Source organism: Perca flavescens, chromosome 14 (genome assembly GCF_004354835.1).
Source record: "Perca flavescens isolate YP-PL-M2 chromosome 14, PFLA_1.0, whole genome shotgun sequence".
NCBI lineage: Eukaryota > Metazoa > Chordata > Actinopteri > Perciformes > Percidae > Perca > Perca flavescens.
In genome coordinates, this window is record NC_041344.1 from 3,351,865 (window position 1) to 3,373,874 (window position 22,010).

Genomic DNA, 22,010 nt, shown 5'->3' on the forward strand with positions numbered 1-22,010 from the left:
GTTGGTTTGTTCCGGAAATGTCTTTTTGTTTGTTTGCTAAATGTTTGACAAAAATGTTGAAAAAAAGTGACCAAAAAATCAAGTTTTAATTTTAAATCTAGACCCAGAAAAACCAAACGTTGCCTGTGGGTTAAGGCCTAAAATGTAGATTTAGAAAGACTCGGCTGGTACACAGGTTTGATTATTGGGTGGTAAATGTTGTTGCCATAGCAACAGGAATAGCAGAAGTCCTAGTTTACCTCTCTCGAAGACATCAGTGGACGGACTACTCAGCAGTTTGTGGATGGAGGCCACGCTGTTCTTGTTGGCCGCGTACAGGAGAGAGTTGTCATTGATACTGCAGGGCAGAAGATACACACACACACACACACACATGTTAACACACACACACACACACGTGGGTTAACACACAGACACACACACGTTAACACACAGACACACACACACACACACACACACAAACAGAGAGACACACACACAAACAGAGAGACACACACACACACACATGGGTTAACACACAGACACACAGAGACACACACACATGATAACACACAGACACACAGAGAAACACACACACACACACAGGTTAACACACAGACACACACACAGAGACACACACACACACGAACACGTTATCACACCTACTCACACAGAGACACACACACACAGACACACACACATGTTAACACACACACAGAGACACACACACACATACATTAACACAAACACACACAGACACACACACACATGTTAACACACACACACATACACACACACAGTGTTTACCATTTGGTGTGGAGCAGAAAGGACTCATCCAACATCTGGTTCCATCCTTTCTTGTTTTGGAGGCGGAACCTCAGCTGGCTCCACCAATGGTTGAGCTCGCTGGGAGCAGATCTGGTCAGAGCCGGAGACATCGACACCGAACGCTCGACTGAAACACACGTTCATTCATAAACATCCCGGTGACATTACGTGTCCAATCAGAGTGGCTGCTTTTAGGCCTTAAAGGGGAACTAGCATGTTTTAATGTTATGTAAGTAGTATCATAATCAAACTTTTGCACCGCATGGCACACACGTGTTACCAGATGTGTGTCTAACCAACTACACACTGTTGGGCCTAATGGAAAGCACTCTCATCTTTAGTGTGCTTTGTCATAATACTAAAATAGTTCAAATTGTAGAAAATCCTTCAGATTGTTACATGCACAGACATACTTGCAGATACATACACACACACACATGCTGTTGAAACATTTGTCTTTTTTATTTTTCACCAAACAAGTCAGTGCAACATATGCACAGCAGATATATTTACATTGGACTGAACATAAATATGCTCACAAAAAACAGTGTGCAGAAATGTTGTAAAACAAAAAGAAAAAGGTGCTCACCTGTGGTTTTTTCATAGTGTTTACTTCCTGATTAAAGTGGTAACCATTAACCATTGGAGGTGATTGGCCAGATGGCTCGCATATTGGCCAATGAGCTGATGTAGTGTCATGTTGAATGGCAGTGTTTTGAAATGGCAACCATGTGACTTTATGTCAGATTGTTGTGTCTTATGCAGAGAACCGTGTTCAGTGCATTTAAAAAGTGACATTTTGAATTGCAAAATGTGTGTAAAGCAGAAAATGTGTTTCGACTTTTGGAGACTTGAGAAGAGGTTTGGCTCTCTGTGTGTCAGTTTAAATAATTGTGCTATGCATGATGTCATTTTAGTGTGTTAACAACATACATACACACACACACACACAGAGACACACACAGACATACACACGCAAACACACACACACACAGAGACACACACACACACACACACACATACACAGACACACATGCACACACACACACACACACACACGTTTTTAGAAATTTGTGGTGACACATTGTCTCTACAATTCAACTTTTTGGTTTTGTTACCACTAAGGAAACAATCGAGCTCTCAAGATCCACAGTAATCTCCCAAAGTGGTCTCACTATCCAGACCAGTACGCCTCACTGGGTCAGTCTCACAGACACACAACACGAGACCAGTACGCCTCACTGGGTCAGTCTCACAGACACACAACACGAGACCAGTACGCCTCACTGGGTCAGTCTCACAGACACACAACACGAGACCAGTACGCCTCACTAGGTCAGTCTCACAGACACACAACACGATACCAGTACGCCCCACTGGGTCAGTCTCACAGACACACAACACGAGACCAGTACGCCTCACTAGGACAGTCTCACAGACACACAACACGATACCAGTACGCCCCACTGGGTCAGTCTCACAGACACACAACACGAGACCAGTACGCCTCACTGGGTCAGTCTCACAGACACACAATCACAAGACCAGTACGCCTCACTGGGTCAGTCTCACAGACACACAACACGAGACCAGTACGCCTCACTGGGTCAGTCTCACAGACACACAACACGAGACCAGTACGCCTCACTAGGTCAGTCTCACAGACACACAACACGAGACCAGTACGCCTCACTGGTTCAGTCTCACAGACACACAACACGAGACCAGTACGCCTCACTGGGTCAGTCTCACAGACACACAACACGAGACCAGTACGCCTCACTGGGTCAGTCTCACAGACACACAACACAAGACCAGTACGCCTCACTGGGTCAGTCTCACAGACACACAATCACAAGACCAGTACGCCTCACTGGGTCAGTCTCACAGACACACAACACAAGACCAGTACACCTCACTGGGTCAGTCTCACAGACACACAACACAAGACCAGTACGCCTCACTGGGTCAGTCTCACAGACACACAATCACAAGACCAGTACGCCTCACTGGGTCAGTCTCACAGACACACAATCACAAGACCAGTACGCCTCACTGGGTCAGTCTCACAGACACACAACACAAGACCAGTACGCCTCACTGGGTCAGTCTCACAGACACACAACACAAGACCAGTACGCCTCACTGGGTCAGTCTCACAGACACACAACACGAGACCAGTACGCCTCACTGGGTCAGTCTCACAGACACACAACACGAGACCAGTACACCTCACTAGGTCAGTCTCACAGACACACAACACGAGACCAGTACGCCTCACTGGTTCAGTCTCACAGACACACAATCACAAGACCAGTACGCCTCACTGGGTCAGTCTCACAGACACACAACACGAGACCAGTACGCCTCACTGGGTCAGTCTCACAGACACACAACACAAGACCAGTACGCCTCACTGGGTCAGTCTCACAGACACACAATCACAAGACCAGTACGCCTCACTGGGTCAGTCTCACAGACACACAACACAAGACCAGTACACCTCACTAGGTCAGTCTCACAGACACACAACACGAGACCAGTACGCCTCACTGGTTCAGTCTCACAGACACACAATCACAAGACCAGTACGCCTCACTGGGTCAGTCTCACAGACACACAACACGAGACCAGTCGCCTCACTGGGTCAGTCTCACAGACACACAACACAAGACCAGTACGCCTCACTGGGTCAGTCTCACAGACACACAATCACAAGACCAGTACGCCTCACTGGGTCAGTCTCACAGACACACAACACAAGACCAGTACGCAAAATTACGAATCCCACTATGGCCACGCCAAGACCCGCCCTACGAAGCAGCTTGATTGGTTGGGTTTAGGCATTTCACCTCGAGTGGTTAAGGTTAGGGTTAGGGGATTGGTCAGGGGATAGGACCTGTACATGTAAGCATGGACGCCTGGCCAATAGTAGTGTGTGAACGCTATTGAAGGGCGGGTCTTGGCGTGGCCATAGTGGGATTCGTAATATCGCGACCAGTACGCCTCACTGGGTCAGTCTCACAGACACACAACACAAGACCAGTACGCCTCACTGGGTCAGTCTCACAGACACACAATCACAAGACCAGTACGCCTCACTAGGTCAGTCTCACAGACACACAATCACAAGACCAGTACGCCTCACTGGGTCAGTCTCACAGACACACAACACAAGACCAGTACGCCTCACTGGGTCAGTCTCACAGACACACAACACGAGACCAGTACGCCTCACTGGGTCAGTCTCACAGACACACAACACAAGACCAGTACGCCTCACTAGGACAGTCTCACAGACACACAACACGAGACCAGTACACCTCACTAGGTCAGTCTCACAGACACACAACACGAGACCAGTACGCCTCACTGGTTCAGTCTCACAGACACACAACACGAGACCAGTACGCCTCACTAGGACAGTCTCACAGACACACAACACGATACCAGTACGCCCCACTGGGTCAGTCTCACAGACACACAACACGAGACCAGTACGCCTCACTGGGTCAGTCTCACAGACACACAATCACAAGACCAGTACGCCTCACTGGGTCAGTCTCACAGACACACAACACGAGACCAGTACGCCTCACTGGGTCAGTCTCACAGACACACAACACGAGACCAGTACGCCTCACTAGGTCAGTCTCACAGACACACAACACGAGACCAGTACGCCTCACTGGTTCAGTCTCACAGACACACAACACGAGACCAGTACGCCTCACTGGGTCAGTCTCACAGACACACAACACGAGACCAGTACGCCTCACTGGGTCAGTCTCACAGACACACAACACAAGACCAGTACGCCTCACTGGGTCAGTCTCACAGACACACAATCACAAGACCAGTACGCCTCACTGGGTCAGTCTCACAGACACACAACACAAGACCAGTACACCTCACTGGGTCAGTCTCACAGACACACAACACAAGACCAGTACGCCTCACTGGGTCAGTCTCACAGACACACAATCACAAGACCAGTACGCCTCACTGGGTCAGTCTCACAGACACACAATCACAAGACCAGTACGCCTCACTGGGTCAGTCTCACAGACACACAACACAAGACCAGTACGCCTCACTGGGTCAGTCTCACAGACACACAACACAAGACCAGTACGCCTCACTGGGTCAGTCTCACAGACACACAACACGAGACCAGTACGCCTCACTGGGTCAGTCTCACAGACACACAACACGAGACCAGTACACCTCACTAGGTCAGTCTCACAGACACACAACACGAGACCAGTACGCCTCACTGGTTCAGTCTCACAGACACACAATCACAAGACCAGTACGCCTCACTGGGTCAGTCTCACAGACACACAACACGAGACCAGTACGCCTCACTGGGTCAGTCTCACAGACACACAACACAAGACCAGTACGCCTCACTGGGTCAGTCTCACAGACACACAATCACAAGACCAGTACGCCTCACTGGGTCAGTCTCACAGACACACAACACAAGACCAGTACACCTCACTAGGTCAGTCTCACAGACACACAACACGAGACCAGTACGCCTCACTGGTTCAGTCTCACAGACACACAATCACAAGACCAGTACGCCTCACTGGGTCAGTCTCACAGACACACAACACGAGACCAGTACGCCTCACTGGGTCAGTCTCACAGACACACAACACAAGACCAGTACGCCTCACTGGGTCAGTCTCACAGACACACAATCACAAGACCAGTACGCCTCACTGGGTCAGTCTCACAGACACACAATCACAAGACCAGTACGCCTCACTGGGTCAGTCTCACAGACACACAACACAAGACCAGTACGCCTCACTGGGTCAGTCTCACAGACACACAACACAAGACCAGTACGCCTCACTGGGTCAGTCTCACAGACACACAACACAAGACCAGTACGCCTCACTGGGTCAGTCTCACAGACACACAACACAAGACCAGTACGCCTCACTAGGACAGTCTCACAGACACACAACACGAGACCAGTACGCCTCACTAGGTCAGTCTCACAGACACACAACACGAGACCAGTACGCCTCACTGGGTCAGTCTCACAGACACACAACACGAGACCAGTACGCCTCACTAGGTCAGTCTCACAGACACACAACACGAGACCAGTACGCCTCACTGGGTCAGTCTCACAGACACACAACACAAGACCAGTACGCCTCACTAGGACAGTCTCACAGACACACAACACGAGACCAGTACGCCTCACTAGGACAGTCTCACAGACACACAACACGAGACCAGTACACCTCACTGGGTCAGTCTCACAGACACACAACACAAGACCAGTACGCCTCACTGGGTCAGTCTCACAGACACACAACACAAGACCAGTACGCCTCACTGGGTCAGTCTCACAGACACACAATCACAAGACCAGTACGCCTCACTGGGTCAGTCTCACAGACACACAATCACAAGACCAGTACGCCTCACTGGGTCAGTCTCACAGACACACAACACAAGACCAGTACGCCTCACTGGGTCAGTCTCACAGACACACAACACAAGACCAGTACGCCTCACTGGGTCAGTCTCACAGACACACAAACACAAGACCAGTACGCCTCACTAGGACAGTCTCACAGACACACAACACGAGACCAGTACGCCTCACTAGGTCAGTCTCACAGACACACAACACGAGACCAGTACGCCTCACTAGGTCAGTCTCACAGACACACAACACGAGACCAGTACGCCTCACTGGGTCAGTCTCACAGACACACAACACGAGACCAGTACGCCTCACTAGGTCAGTCTCACAGACACACAACACGAGACCAGTACGCCTCACTAGGTCAGTCTCACAGACACACAACACGAGACCAGTACGCCTCACTAGGTCAGTCTCACAGACACACAACACGAGACCAGTACGCCTCACTGGGTCAGTCTCACAGACACACAACACAAGACCAGTACGCCTCACTGGGTCAGTCTCACAGACACACAACACGAGACCAGTACGCCTCACTAGGACAGTCTCACAGACACACAACACGAGACCAGTACGCCTCACTAGGTCAGTCTCACAGACACACAACACGAGACCAGTACGCCTCACTGGGTCAGTCTCACAGACACACAACACGAGACCAGTACGCCTCACTAGGTCAGTCTCACAGACACACAACACGAGACCAGTACGCCTCACTAGGTCAGTCTCACAGACACACAACACGAGACCAGTACGCCTCACTGGGTCAGTCTCACAGACACACAACACGAGACCAGTACGCCTCACTGGGTCAGTCTCACAGACACACAACACGAGACCAGTACGCCTCACTGGGTCAGTCTCACAGACACACAACACGAGACCAGTACGCCTCACTGGGACAGTCTCACAGACACACAACACGAGACCAGTACGCCTCACTGGGTCAGTCTCACAGACACACAACACGAGACCAGTACGCCTCACTAGGTCAGTCTCACAGACACACAACACGAGACCAGTACGCCTCACTAGGTCAGTCTCACAGACACACAACACGAGACCAGTACGCCTCACTGGGTCAGTCTCACAGACACACAACACGAGACCAGTACGCCTCACTGGGTCAGTCTCACAGACACACAACACGAGACCAGTACGCCTCACTAGGTCAGTCTCACAGACACACAACACGAGACCAGTACGCCTCACTAGGTCAGTCTCACAGACACACAACACGAGACCAGTACGCCTCACTAGGTCAGTCTCACAGACACACAACACGAGACCAGTACGCCTCACTAGGTCAGTCTCACAGACACACAACACAAGACCAGTACGCCTCACTGGGTCAGTCTCACAGACACACAACACGAGACCAGTACGCCTCACTAGGTCAGTCTCACAGACACACAACACGAGACCAGTACGCCCCACTGGGTCAGTCTCACAGACACACAACACGAGACCAGTACGCCTCACTGGGTCAGTCTCACAGACACACAACACGAGACCAGTACGCCTCACTGGGACAGTCTCACAGACACACAACACGAGACCAGTACGCCTCACTGGGTCAGTCTCACAGACACACAACACGAGACCAGTACGCCTCACTGGGACAGTCTCACAGACACACAACACGAGACCAGTACGCCTCACTAGGTCAGTCTCACAGACACACAACACGAGACCAGTACGCCTCACTAGGTCAGTCTCACAGACACACAACACGAGACCAGTACGCCTCACTAGGTCAGTCTCACAGACACACAACACGAGACCAGTACGCCTCACTAGGTCAGTCTCACAGACACACAACACGAGACCAGTACGCCTCACTGGGACAGTCTCACAGACACACAACACGAGACCAGTACGCCTCACTAGGTCAGTCTCACAGACACACAACACGAGACCAGTACGCCTCACTGGGACAGTCTCACAGACACACAACACGAGACCAGTACGCCACACACTACCATCCATCACACAAACTGTTCCTTCTCGACAGTTACACTGGCACTCATTGATTGTTCATGTATTGTCCAAGTCTTGTTTGCACTGTCTGTATTGTGGTTTTAAGTAGTCTGTATGTCTCTAGTCCATGCTAATGTCCTCATGTGTCTCTGTCTTTAGTTGTCTGTATGTGTCTAGTCCATGCTAATGTCCTCATGTGTCTCTGTCTTTAGTTGTCTGTGTGTGTCTAGTCCATGCTAATGTCCTCATGTGTCTCTGTCTTTAGTTGTCTGTATGTGTCTAGTCCATGCTAATGTCCTCATGTGTCTCTGTCTTTAGTTGTCTGTATGTGTCTAGTCCATGCTAATGTCCTCATGTGTCTCTGTCTTTAGTTGTCTGTGTGTGTCTAGTCCATGCTAATGTCCTGTACATGTGTCTCTGTCTTTAGTAGTCTGTATGTGTCTAGTCCATGCTAATGTCCTGTACATGTGTCTCTGTCTTTAGTTGTCTGTATGTGTTCAGCCCATGCTAATGTCCTGTACATGTGTTTATGTCTTCATGTGCCAAAACTGTGTCACATGTTCCATGTTTCTGCAGAACAGGAACCGGCTGGAAACCAGTTTTTAAACTGAGTCAGGCCCGTTCCTTTCCTGTGTAATAAATGAAATGAACTGACAAGAAAATGGGAATTCTCCATACTGTCGAATCCCAGCGAATTAAAATGGATGAAAGAATATATCGGAGCAGTTTACAAAGTAAAGAACAATCAAACAAATGAACCTGAAAGAAAGAGTCTCAGTCTTACCCTTAAAGAATGTAAAGTGCTGCTCCTTAACTTGTTGAAATCCTCAGTCCCAACTCTCTGCCAGAGCTGCAGACCACACCTAGGAAATGTCCCGGGGCAGAAGTGGCATCCCTGTTATATATGAGCCTGGCAAGGTGGGAGGAGACATGTGAAGGGCCCAGCAAGGAGGGAGGATTCATGGGAAGGGCCCAGCAAGGAGGGAGGAGGCATGTGAAGGGCCCTGCAAGGAGGGAGGATTCATGGGAAGGGCCCAGCAAGGAGGGAGGAGGCATGTGAAGGGCCCTGCAAGGAGAGAGGAGGCATGTGAAGGGTCCAGCAAGGAGAGAGGAGGCATGTGAAGGGTCCAGCAAGGAGAGAGGAGGCATGTGAAGGGTCCAGCAAGGAGGGAGGAGGCATGTGAAGGGCCCAGCAAGGAGGGAGGAGGCATGTGAAGGGTCCAGCAAGGAGAAGGGAGGCATGTGAAGGGTCCAGCAAGGAGAGAGGAGGCATGTGAAGGGTCCAGCAAGGAGAGAGGAGGCATGTGAAGGGTCCAGCAAGGAGGGAGGAGACACTTGAAGGGCCCAGCAAGGAGGGAGGAGACACTTGAAGGGTCCAGCAAGGAGAGAGGAGGCATGTGAAGGGTCCAGCAAGGAGAGAGGAGGCATGTGAAGGGTCCAGCAAGGAGAGAGGAGGCATGTGAAGGGTCCAGCAAGGAGGGAGGAGGCATGTGAAGGGTCCAGCAAGGAGGGAGGATGCATGGGAAGGGTCCAGCAAGAAGCTGGACTTGTAGCAAATCATATTGTTGTCGGCTAGTTTACTTTAGAATAAGACATCAGATTTTATAAACTACATGTGTTCTGTGAGCAGGAATCTTAATGTGTAAAGTAACTAGTAACTAAAGTAATTAGTAACTAAAGCTGTAACAGATGAATGTAGCGGAGTAACTAAAGTAACTAGTAACTAAAGCTGGAACAGATGATTGTAGTGGAGTAACTAAAGTAACTAGTAACTAAAGTAATTAGTAACTAAAGCTGTAACAGATGAATGTAGCGGAGTAACTAAAGTAACTAGTAACTAAAGCTGGAACAGATGATTGTAGTGGAGTAACTAAAGTAACTAGTAACTAAATCTGTTAGATGAATGTAGTGGAGTAACTAAAGTAACTAGTAACTAAATCTGTAACAGATGAATGTAGTGGAGTAACTAAAGTAACTAGTAACTAAAGCTGTAACAGATGAATGTAGTGGAGTAAAAAGTACAATATTTCTCTCTGAAATGAGCGGAGTAGAAGTAGAAAGTGGCATGAAAAGAAAAGACTCAAGTAAAGTACAAGTATACCTCAACATTTGGACTTAAAGGTACAGTACTGGAGTAAACAATGGAGTACTTAGTTACATTCCAGCGCTGTGGAGAATGAATGGGTGGACAGGTACGGCAGGGAGAACTCCCTTTATCCCGCTCTGATCTGAAATGATGGGCTGTATACCACCACCTTAAAAGGGAGGCGACAATGGTCCAATCCCTTATCGCAGCTTGATCTCTGTGTTATCTCCTGACCTGTCTGCCTTCCTCCCAGCTACCACCCGAACCTGCATGACCACTATGGTAGTTTACCAACATCCCAGCAGTCAGCACATTGCTCTAATTAAAGAAAACGGTTTTGAAACCGCAAGCTGTTTTTGATCGCACAACGAAACAAAACACGCCAGAATAAACCCTCCTTCCAACGCCTCCGTGGATACAGATCCACTCGACCAGCCGGCACAAAACACGTCAATTCAATTCAATTTTATTTATAGTGTCAAATCATAACAGGAATTATCTCAAGACACTTTACAGATAGAGTAGGTCTAGACCACACTCTTTAATTTACAAGGACCCAACAATTCCAGTGATTCCCCCCAAGAGCAAGCATTTAGTGCAACAGTGGCGAGGAAAAACTCCTTTTTAGGAAGAAACCTGGGCCAGACCCAGGCTCTTGGTAGGTGGTGTCTGACGATGCCGGTTGGGGGTGTGATGAACACAGTCACAATAAAAATAACACGTCAGTGTCCAACGGAAAATGATCTCAGGATGAAACAGCACAACGTGGGCTCCACGGTGTTGACTTCAAGGCCCCTGAAATAGACATTTGACTATCTCATATTTTAGAAGTGTTTCAATCCCTTCACACCTAACCCTAACCTTTTAACCCAACTTGGTTTTTGAAGGAGATTTTTAAGTGTTTTATTCACACCAGTGGTCCCCTTGTGCCCATAGCCCTCTTGCGTGTTAACCCAAACCTAACCCTAACCCCTAACCCCCTAACCCCTAACCCTAACCCTAGTGTTTTTCCATGCAGCGCTGCCTGGACACTATATGTTCACGTTACAGCGCTTTAACTAATTTGAAATACTTCTATTTTAGGTATATACTGGGTACTATACTAGGTATAGATGTGTCTATTGGTGAAGAATTACTTTGAGCCTTTTGTGTGTGTGTTTGTGTGTGTGTGTGTGTGTGCGCACACAGGTAACAAAGACCCAATTTTCAAGCTGCCACACCATCCAGCAACAACAGCCAAAAAAAACAGTAGCATCAAACGCCTCCCTGTCCCTTCTTGGCAGATCTGCTTACACACACAGCCCCCCACCCCCCCGATGTTGAAACCAAGCCCAGCCCTTGCTGCCAGTATAACGTGTGAGCGAGTGTGTCTGTCTGTCTGTCTATCAGTCCAGGTCTGCTGTGATATTTGAGCAGCAGCGGGTGTCCTCAGACGGCTGCTGATCCCAGCAGATCCCAAACGCTGATGGGACTCGGAGCTGCTGAGGTATGCAGCCTGAAGAACACGCCAAGGTGACATCCCAACATGTGTTTATATCAGTGGATTTATTATCACATTAATACTTTTCATTCATCTTCTCCAGACTGTAACTCCCTGTAACAACGCTGTGGTGTAATGGAGGCCTAATTTACCAGGTTTGGTTGGGATAAATATATAATAACTTTTAATAATTACTTTTACACCAGCAAATTGCCGTTAAATGACAAAAACAGATGAAAAAAAGAGTATTTTACAATAACTTTGAATGCATCACGAGGTTTACCAGTTTACCAGTAAACGTGTGTGTGTGTGTGTGTGTGTGTGTGTGTGTGTGTGCGTGTGTGTTTGTGTGTGTGTGTGCGTGCGTGTTTGTGTGTGTGTGTGTGTGATTGTCTGTATGTGTGTGTATTACTGTCTGTATAACAGTGTATTACTTTGTGTAGAACTATCTGTATTACTACATTATGGACTTACATTAGTACATTCTGTAAGTTTACTAACGAAAAGAAATAGCACAAACTGCTGGATGTGGTTTTAAAACCAGAAACAAATTAAAATAAGTCAAATAAATCTGATATCTGAAAAGCTCAAAACAGGGATATGGGAAAGAAACCAGAGATTCACTGAAACAACTCAAGTACTGAGAGCATGTTCTGCCAATGGAAAAAAAAAAAAAAAAACTCACGGGGCTTTTATTTTGAAACTCGGCTACTTCTCTGCCCGGAAGCTCTATGGTCTTCACTGTGGCTAACTGATAATATCTTCTAATCCATCCATCAGACGGCGGAGTAAAGGCGTCAGTGTTTAGTTTCCTAACAGAATGAAAGGTCCCGAACTGCTGGATGTGGTTTTAAAAGCTGAAACGAAGTTACACAGAGCAGGTCTGTTGTTGAAACGCGGTACATGTTGCTACAGCTAACGTTAGCCGCTAGCAGCTAGCTAGCTACTGCTAAGGTGTTGCTGTTGTTTCTCCAGCTTGGTGCCAAAGCTAACGTTAGCCGCCAGCAGCTAGCTCCTGCTAACGTGTTGTTTCTCCAGCTTTTTGTAAAGTTAAGGTTAGCCGCTAGCAGCTAGCTCCTGCTAACGTGTTGTTTCTCCAGCTTTTTGTAAAGCTAAGGTTAGCCGCTAGCAGCTAGCTCCTGCTTACGTGTTATTTCTCCAGCTTGTTGTAAAGCTAAGGTTAGCCGCTAGCAGCTAGCTCCTGCTAACGTGTTGCTGTTTCTCCGTATTTTGTCCAACCCAGGTGGGCCAGCAGTGAGTGTGAAGAGACTTTTCTAAACTCTGACATGGACTCTGAGAACAGTCAGCACACACAGTCCTCTCCCTGTTCCCTCCACCAAGGTAACAGAACCAGGCTGCTACACACTGGAAAGGCTCTCTGGTATTAACACTCACGTTAACGTGTGTGTGTGTGTGTGTGTGTGTGTGTGTGTGTGTGTTGTGTGTGTGTGTTTGTGTTATTTAGTAATTCCAGAATTCAGGGTTAGTGAGGTAACTTCAGGGTTAACTTGTTTTGCTGCACAGCTGACCTGAACTCCAAATCAGGTCACATGTTGGAGACAACAGACTGCAAGACCCTATATTTTTTTTTATTTATTTATTTTTTTTTTTTTACAAATTCCTTTTTTTTTTTCCTGATTTGTTTTGAGCCCTTTCACATTTTTCGGATTTGCTTGTTTTCTTTTCACTTCTAAGCAGCAGACCTGCCAACCTGTACGCATTTTGAGTAGTAGATACGCATTTTGACATCAAAATACGGTGATACGATTTGTCAATTTAAACTACGCAAAAATCAGATGACTGCTTTGAGTTCACTCGTTGACGCGCAGTAACCGTCTCAGTCTAACTCTTGATGGTAGTAGGCGGCTATAAAACCTATGGCTAAAACAGCGTAGCAGCCACGAGCATGCTGGAAAAAAAAACTAAAGAAGAAGAGTTTGACCAATCACAGCGTCGGGTTCCTTCCTCAAATGTCAAGCGGGGATATCAGCTACTGATAGTAAAACGAAAGCATCAGATGCAAGTGTTATTCCTCCCTCATTCCCGTTTAGTTTGGTTGCTTTACCCCGTATATCTCTGGGTTTCCCCAAGGGAGATGTAGAAAGGTGAAATTGTGAAATGAATTAATTTACGTAGCCTACCTGTCAACTTTGGAGAAATATTTATATTATTATTAATAACGCCTTGCATTTGATATACGAAGTCTTGGATTTCGTTACAAAGGTCTTATATTGTTTTGCCTTTCCTAGGATTAAGTTCATGATAGGGGTGTGACGAGACGCTTACTCCACGAGACGAGACACATCACGAGATTGGGTTCACGAGAACGAGACGAGATTTCTCGTCGAGGTGAAAAGTTGTCTCGTGAGGCGATGTGATGTCAGCGTGATGTCAGCGTGGAGTTACTGTTGAAGATCCCCCTGCCACTTTTAAATCATTTGTGTGGCAACATTTTGGTTTTCCTGCGGAAATAATAAACTGCGAAAGAGCGACAGACAAGACGAACACAATATATAAACATTGTAAGAAAAAAATGCCGTATACCGCGGCTAACACGAGCACGATGCAAAAACACTTCCAGCACCACCACAGCTCTCTACTAACTACTAGCTAGTAGTACGGCATTTTTTTCTTACAATGTTTACATATTGTGTTCGTCTTGTCTGTCACTCTTTGCCGCTTATTATTTCAGGAAAACCAAAATGTTGCCACACAAATGATTTAAAAGTGGCGGGGGGGGGGGTGGGATCTTCAATAGTAATTTCACACTCCATCACGCTGACATCACATCGCCTCACAAGACAACTTTTTCACCTCGACGAGAAATCTCGTCACGTTTTAATCTCGCAAGATCTCGCATAGCGAGATCTCGTCCTCCCTAGTTCATACCGTAACAAAATTAACTGTTACTAATGTAGGCTAATTAAAAACTGACCGGAGCCCGTCGCTGGACCTACCGAGGACCGAGATACAAAGTAAACCCGCCTCTCTGACCCGGTACCGGGGTTAGCGGTTAAACTGAGCGGAGGATGTGCAGAATGTGTCGGTGTCTGTCGGACTTTGGCTGGCCGCTCGGCGCTTTAAGACCAAGCTCAAGCTAACAGGCTAACGGCTTATTAGCTAGCCAAACACTGAGCGGTAACCTCTGCAAAGATTGGCTCTGTGGCGCATCAATCTGCCGGTGTGTCTTATAACAAACAGAGCGAGCAGCCGCCGGACTCTAACATCTGTCGATCCGTGCAGGACTTCACTGTGAGCGGACTGTTTAGAGACCATGTGACCGGCAGGACAGCAGCTAACGTTAGCGGTTAGCTGCTACTGTAGCGGAGCTGCAAGGAAACGCTGAACTGAGCGGCGTGTGTTCAGTGTTAAACACTGCTGCAGGTGTTCATGCATGATTGTTGGTGGTGATTTCCAGAGGTGGAAGACTTACTCACATCATGTATTGTAGTAAAAGTAGAAAAACTGTGTTGTAGAGTTACAAATTACTTGTCAGTTACAAGTCCTGCATTCAACATCTTCCCTATGTAATAGTACAAAAGTATTATCAAAATATTCTTAAAGTACTAAAAGTGAAAGTGCTCATTATGCAGTGTAATATATTGGACTATATTATGATCCAATTAATTGTATTTAATATAATTAATGTTTTATTTAATTCAAGTAGCCTACTTGAACATAATTATTTTCCCCGGTTTAAAATCAGTGCTTAATCTGTAAAGTGGGAGGTCCCGGAGCGCAGAGGAGGGGTGGATCCGGCGACTCAAAACGTGGGTTGGAGGTAACGGAACAAAAAAATAAAAATGACACTGCCTGGTAGTTTTTCTGACTAAAAAAATCTAAACAATGCTGTGTGTACATCAGGACAATGTTTATTTTTATTTCAGAACATGCACTGCATCGGTGCGACATGTAAAAAGGTTTTCATCCATGGGACTATTAAATTAACAAAAAACCCACCGTGGTCTCCATATTCTTGATCGGCAGAAACGTTTTTTACTTGTTTGAGATCCAACTGGCCAGCGTATTTGAACAAGTTAAGCAAACTTTGTTGTCTTTTTGACATTCTTCCCCTGAGTGTAATGAGGCTATAACAGCAATCTCAACTAGAGTTTAGATTCTCTGCCCGAGTCGGGCCGTTATTTTCCGCCACTATCCTCGGGCCGAATCATTACTTTATTAGCCTAATTGGGTGGGGAGAAAGCTATGCTATAATCAGAAATATTATCTATAGGCTATAGGCTATATTTAGGCCAAAGTAACAAATGTGTCCAAAAAGTTACACAAGTTAGACTACAGTTACAAAATGTAACGCATGTTACGCGCGGAGTCTCCATCACACCGGGGCTGAGGGCTGTATTGTGGAGCTTAAGGGTAACATGGAGCTCGAGGATGTAAAAAAAAAATAAAAACAGGAGAATTACCTTTGAGCAAGTTTGGAGGAAAGTTGGAGGTATGGAACTAATTTAAACAAGTTGTGGGCAGTGACAACATATGCTGAGTGCGGTACGCTGCTCGCCTATGACAGCTGATAAAGCGGGGACTTGCATGATGAACAGACACATGAAGCAGGCTCGCCGTGGCAGAAAAGATGATAGTCAGCCTTCAACATCCTCTTTTGTTACTTCTCCAAGAATAAGCTACCCCTGAGGCGAGGCAAGTCCTCACAGAGAAATCAGTTGGGTTTTTTATTATTTTTTAAGTTTCTTCATTCGGATCTATTTACGATGTATTCCATTCTGAATACAAAAAACAGCGCGGTTTACATGCTTCGCTCTTGTTGCATTAGGCCTATTCATTAAGATCATTTTAAACAGATTTCTGCAGTTCAAACCACTCTGAATTGTAGTTGAGAACGTCGATTATAACTGCCCACATAATATAAAAGTGTCGGGTTGAAATCGGGCTCATAATTCCAGTTAGTGTTCGGGCCGGGTCTCGGACACAATGTGGGCTCGGGTAGTGTCGGGCTGATTTTTTTGGGCCCGATCTAAGCTCTAATCTCAACCAGCACAAGTGCAGCGCAGCGCTTTTGAAGTGTCTCCCTCCCTCCGTCCCTCTCCCTCCCTCTGTCTTACCCTGAAAATTCACCTCAAACGCATCGAAAATGCAAACACAAGATTTTTGTGTGGAAATCAGCGGGAATAAAGCCTAACAAGACAGATAACAACATTGAACACTACACAAACAGTAGTTTATTTTTTTCGTTTAGGCGATTCATTTTTCCTGATGAGACAGGAGGTGCCGGATCAATAAAAAAGGTTCGGGTCCAACGCCTGAGGTGCTGGAAAATGCTCAACTCCGGCTCAAATTAATCCCTGTTTAAAAATGTATACAGATTTGACATTTAATGGCATTTTTTTCCACGTGTGCCGCCGTGTTCATGAACCAGAACTTGGAAAATAAATCAGTAAGTTGCTACTCAAAAAGTTTGTCAAGGTTGGCAGGTCTGAAGCAGTATTGACCTTTAAAAACTCAGTGATGCGTGGCTGGGTTGGCTCGGTGGGTAGAGCGAGCGCACATATACTGAGAGGTTAATGCCTCGATGCAGAGGTCCAGGGTTCGAGTCTGACCTGTGATGATTTCCTGCATGTCTTCCCCCCTCTTTCCCCTTTCTCACCTAGCTGTCCTGTCAAAAAATTAAAGGTGGAAAAGCCCCCAAAAATTATAAAAAAAAACAACAAAACTCAGTGACACAAACTCACAATTCAGCTTTTTTATTTTTATTTAAACTGTTAATATATTCAGCAAAGCACATTCAAAATTCAGCCAAACCTTCAACAAATCTCTGGCCAAAAATAAATATAATTGTTAAAATAGGCTAATATGCTGTATTAGCCTACCTAAACAAAAGCTAATTGGATGCTCACATATAGCAATGTTGTACAGCGTAGTTCCAAAAGGTGCCATTTTGATCCCGTTAGCATGTTGATGCTACCAAACCTCCCGTTAGCATCCCATTGACTCCCATTCATTTTAGCGTCACTTTGACAGAGACTAACTTTACATCTGAATCATTTAAAGACTCCGTTTGTCCATTGTACAATGTATAAATGGCTCCATTACCTTGTATCTGGGGTGGCAGTAGCTCAGTCCGTGCAAGGGAGTTGGGTTGGGAACGAGGGTCGCTGGTTTAAGTCCCAGTATGGACCATGTTCTTGAAATGAGCTTTTTGATTTCAAATGGGTATCGTTCACCCGGTGTTATTTAGCATCAACTGACAGATTCTTAATTTTCCATACCCGTTGGCTTATCAAAGCCACTCAACATTTTATTTCCCCAACAACAAACTCCACAACGTGGAGCATGGATTCTCAGTTTGTTACTGAGCAATATGTTACATTTATGTTAATTATTACAGAGAAATGAATGTAATTCATGGCTGCTAACACTCCCGTTTTTCGGGTTTCTGTTTTTTTTAGCCCTGTCTCCGGACCCCTCGGTTTGTTATTTCTCGAAACTCCCTACCCGGACCCCTACAGCGGGCGGGTGTTTCTTCAGCCAGTTTTTACAAAACATTGCCTATATTTTGTAATATAATAAACATTATTATTACACTTTTGAAACTATTTTCCAGCTTGGGTAAGCCTATCGATCGCTTTCTGAACATATTGAACACACTTATACCGTGATAATACAGGAAACCGTGATAATTTTGGTCACTTTTAACCGTGGGGTTCAATTTTCTTCTGCGTTACATCCTAGTACTTACATGCGTAGCGGAAAATGCAAAGACAGCCACATGCAGTACAACAGGAAAAAGACAACAATCATACAGACGCACGTAAGTACACAAAGACTAAAAATATATAAAACAGTTAAAACAGTTGATGGTGGTAGTAGTAGTAGACTATTATCTTATTGTGCTTTTTGTGCTTTTGAGCCTGGTTGGAGAAATTAAAGCATTCTTCATGAGATATGGAAGGAAGCCTACTTACGCTTTTAAATTATGTTTTTTATTTATATTTTTTGTCTCCAAATAAACGTGATTTCAGATGACAGAATAAACTGTAACACACATGTATGAATAAAACCCGTTACTACAGGAATACATAAATGCAAAATACAGACCCAAAACCACCTCGCTGCTGCATTTTGTACACAAGGAACAGAGGCTTCCTTAGATCGCTGACATCCGCTATAACAACCTTAAAGCTTTTATCGGACATTGAATTGTCCGTGCATCGCTTGCTGTTAGCTTTGCCGACTCTCTCACTCACGAGCGTCCAAAAGGCCTTGCATTGAGACTTCAAAACAAAAGCACTTTACTCTTACCAAATAAAATCACTAAATATTAAATTCAATTTACATTAAATTAAATTTAATTTAATTTTAAATTATGACATTAGTTGAAATTATACATTATTATAATGTAATTGTGACAATTACATTATAAACTTTCCAGGCGGCGAGAGATGATCCACCACTGCCTGTTAGAAGGCAAAGTGGCCTGGTTCCAGTGCTGGTGCGCTGAGAAAAGGCTAGATCCTGTCGGCTCTATTGTTTCTTTTTTTTTTTTTTTTTTTGCAGTGCTTGATGGACAGAGGGCTCTCATGCCATTATTATTTGTGAATGCCATCTCTTCCTGCCACGGGGTTTTGGCTACAGGTCTCCTGGCACACCCTCTTGTGAGGAAGGGTTTTGGGGCAGGGGTCGGAGCAAGGTTATTTATAGTTTTGCATTTTTATTAGTTTTTATTTTTTATTTCGTTTTTGACTTTTTGTTTTCAAATCTGTTTAGTTTTAATTAGTTTGTTAGTTTTGTTTTTAGTTTTTATTTTTTGAAAATGCCTAGTTTTAGTTTGTTTTTATTAGTTTTAGTGTTAGTTTAGTTTTTATTAGTTTCAGTCTTTTTTCTAATATGGGTTTGTTTGATGGGGGCAAGATTCAAAAGGTCTGAAAAATCATTGTGTAATAATAACTCAACTGGTTTAATTTTAGGAATATCTTATTCACTATATGTATTCAACAATATCACCAGTACATAAAATGTACATATGATGATGAGCACAAATATATTATCTACAAAAAGTGAGTACACCCTTCATATGTTTGTAAATATTATATCTTTTATTAGGACAACACTGAAGAAATGACACTGTGTCCAGCTTGTATAACAGTGTAAATGTGCTGTCCTCTCAAAATAACTCAACACACACCATTAATGTCTAAACCACTGACACTAAAGTCAGTCCACCCCTATGTTAGGTTCCCAGAGGCAGGCAGATTTTTATTTTTAAAGGCCAGTTATTTCCTTGGATCCAGGATACTATGCAATCTAGTAGAGTTCCTTGGCCTTTGAATTAAAATAGCCCCACATCATCACATACCCTTCATCATACCCCCACATCATCACATACCCTTCACCATACCCCCCCCACACATCATCACATACCCTTCACCATATATACCCCCACATCATCACATACCCTTCCATACCCCCACATCATCACATACCCTTCACCATACCCCCCCATCATCACATACCCTTCACCCATACCCCACATCATCACATACCCTTCACCCATACCCCACATCATCACATACCCTTCACCATACCCCACATCATCACATACCCTTCACCATACCCCCACATCATCTTGTACCATACACCATACCCCCCACATCATCACATACCCTTCACCATACCCCCCACATCATCACATACCCTTCACCATACCCCCACATCATCACATACCTTCTTCATACCCCCACATCATCACACCACCATACCACATCAACACATACCACCAAATTTCCACATCATCACATACCCTTCACTATACCCCACATCATCACATACCCTTCACCACATACCACATCAATACCTCACCATAACGAGATTGCCGGTTTATGTCGGTTAGCCTAATAGCTGGTTTGATTTGCATTGAGAGGATTTATGGAAACTCTCATGCCAATCAGTGTGTTGAGTTATTTTTGAGGGGACAACACATTTACGCTGTTATACAAGCTTCACACTTAATACTTTACATTGTATAAAAGTGTAATTTCTTCAGTGTTGTCCCATTAAAAGATATAATGAAAATATTTACTAAATGTGACATGATGTACTCACTTTGTGTCTACACAAGACGCAGCAGTAAGTGCAAAATGTTAGTAACTGTGTCAGAAAAAACCCTAAATAGCCAACAGACTAAAGAAGACAGACATCAACAGGTGTTTTGAACTTTGGTTCGACTAAAGTGATGAACTTTTGAAGTCAATCAACTCACACAGTTGTGTAGCTAGACATCCAGTATCAACACATATTAACCCACGTCATCACGCTTTTAGTGTTGATGCGTATTTAATAACCAGCAGCTATCGCCCGCCGGTGAAAAGCCCTCCTGTAGTGTTCTCTGTCTGCGGTTGTCTCCGTCATGCTGCCTGGCCCCATACATCCGGCCCCTGTGCAAGGGGTTGTATTAGCTTCTGTTTCGGGGAAGGGGCTTCGCTTCTCCTTGCCCTGTCGCTTGTTAGGGTAAGCTGAGTTGGCCTTTGTGCGGCAGCTTCTCAAATGTACTTTCAAATTGTGGAATTGTCCACTTATTTTACCACCTTCCACTGCGAGGCACTTGCTTTTATCTGACCCAGTCATAATCAGATAGGATCTGCCGCTTTCTCCCGACTTTTGGTACCGCCATGATGCCAGGCGAGGGGGCACGGGCGTGTTGTGTTCAATTTGACGTGGAATGTCGGAATTTCTGGGTTCCCAGTCGGAAACTATACATGTCTGACATAGACTGAATAAAAAGAGGTCGGAAATGTCAACTCAGTTATTTGCTCTGTGAAAGACATTGACAAAGACATCGAAAACCAAGGACATTTACTCGATAATTTTATTTCATTTTAGTTAGTTTTGCAAACAGACATTACAGTTTTAGTTTAGTTGCTCGCTTTTTTTTGTAATGCCTCGTTTTATTTTATTTCAGTTAACGACATTGTTTTTCCCACCTAGTTTTCGCTCGCTTTCATGAATGATTATAACTGGTCGTGAGACAACCCAGTGTCCACCTTCGTGGGAAACTTTTTTAGATGGGATTTGATCTGGGAGAAAGTCAGTGTCACGGATGGCTTGTGGAGTGAGTTCCAGAGGATGGGGGCTGCACGGCTGAAAAGCTCTGAACTAAGTTCTATAAGCAGCAGAGCCTCTTCCTGGGAGCCCTGTTGCTCCTATGCTGTTGCTGAAGGAAGGCGTGA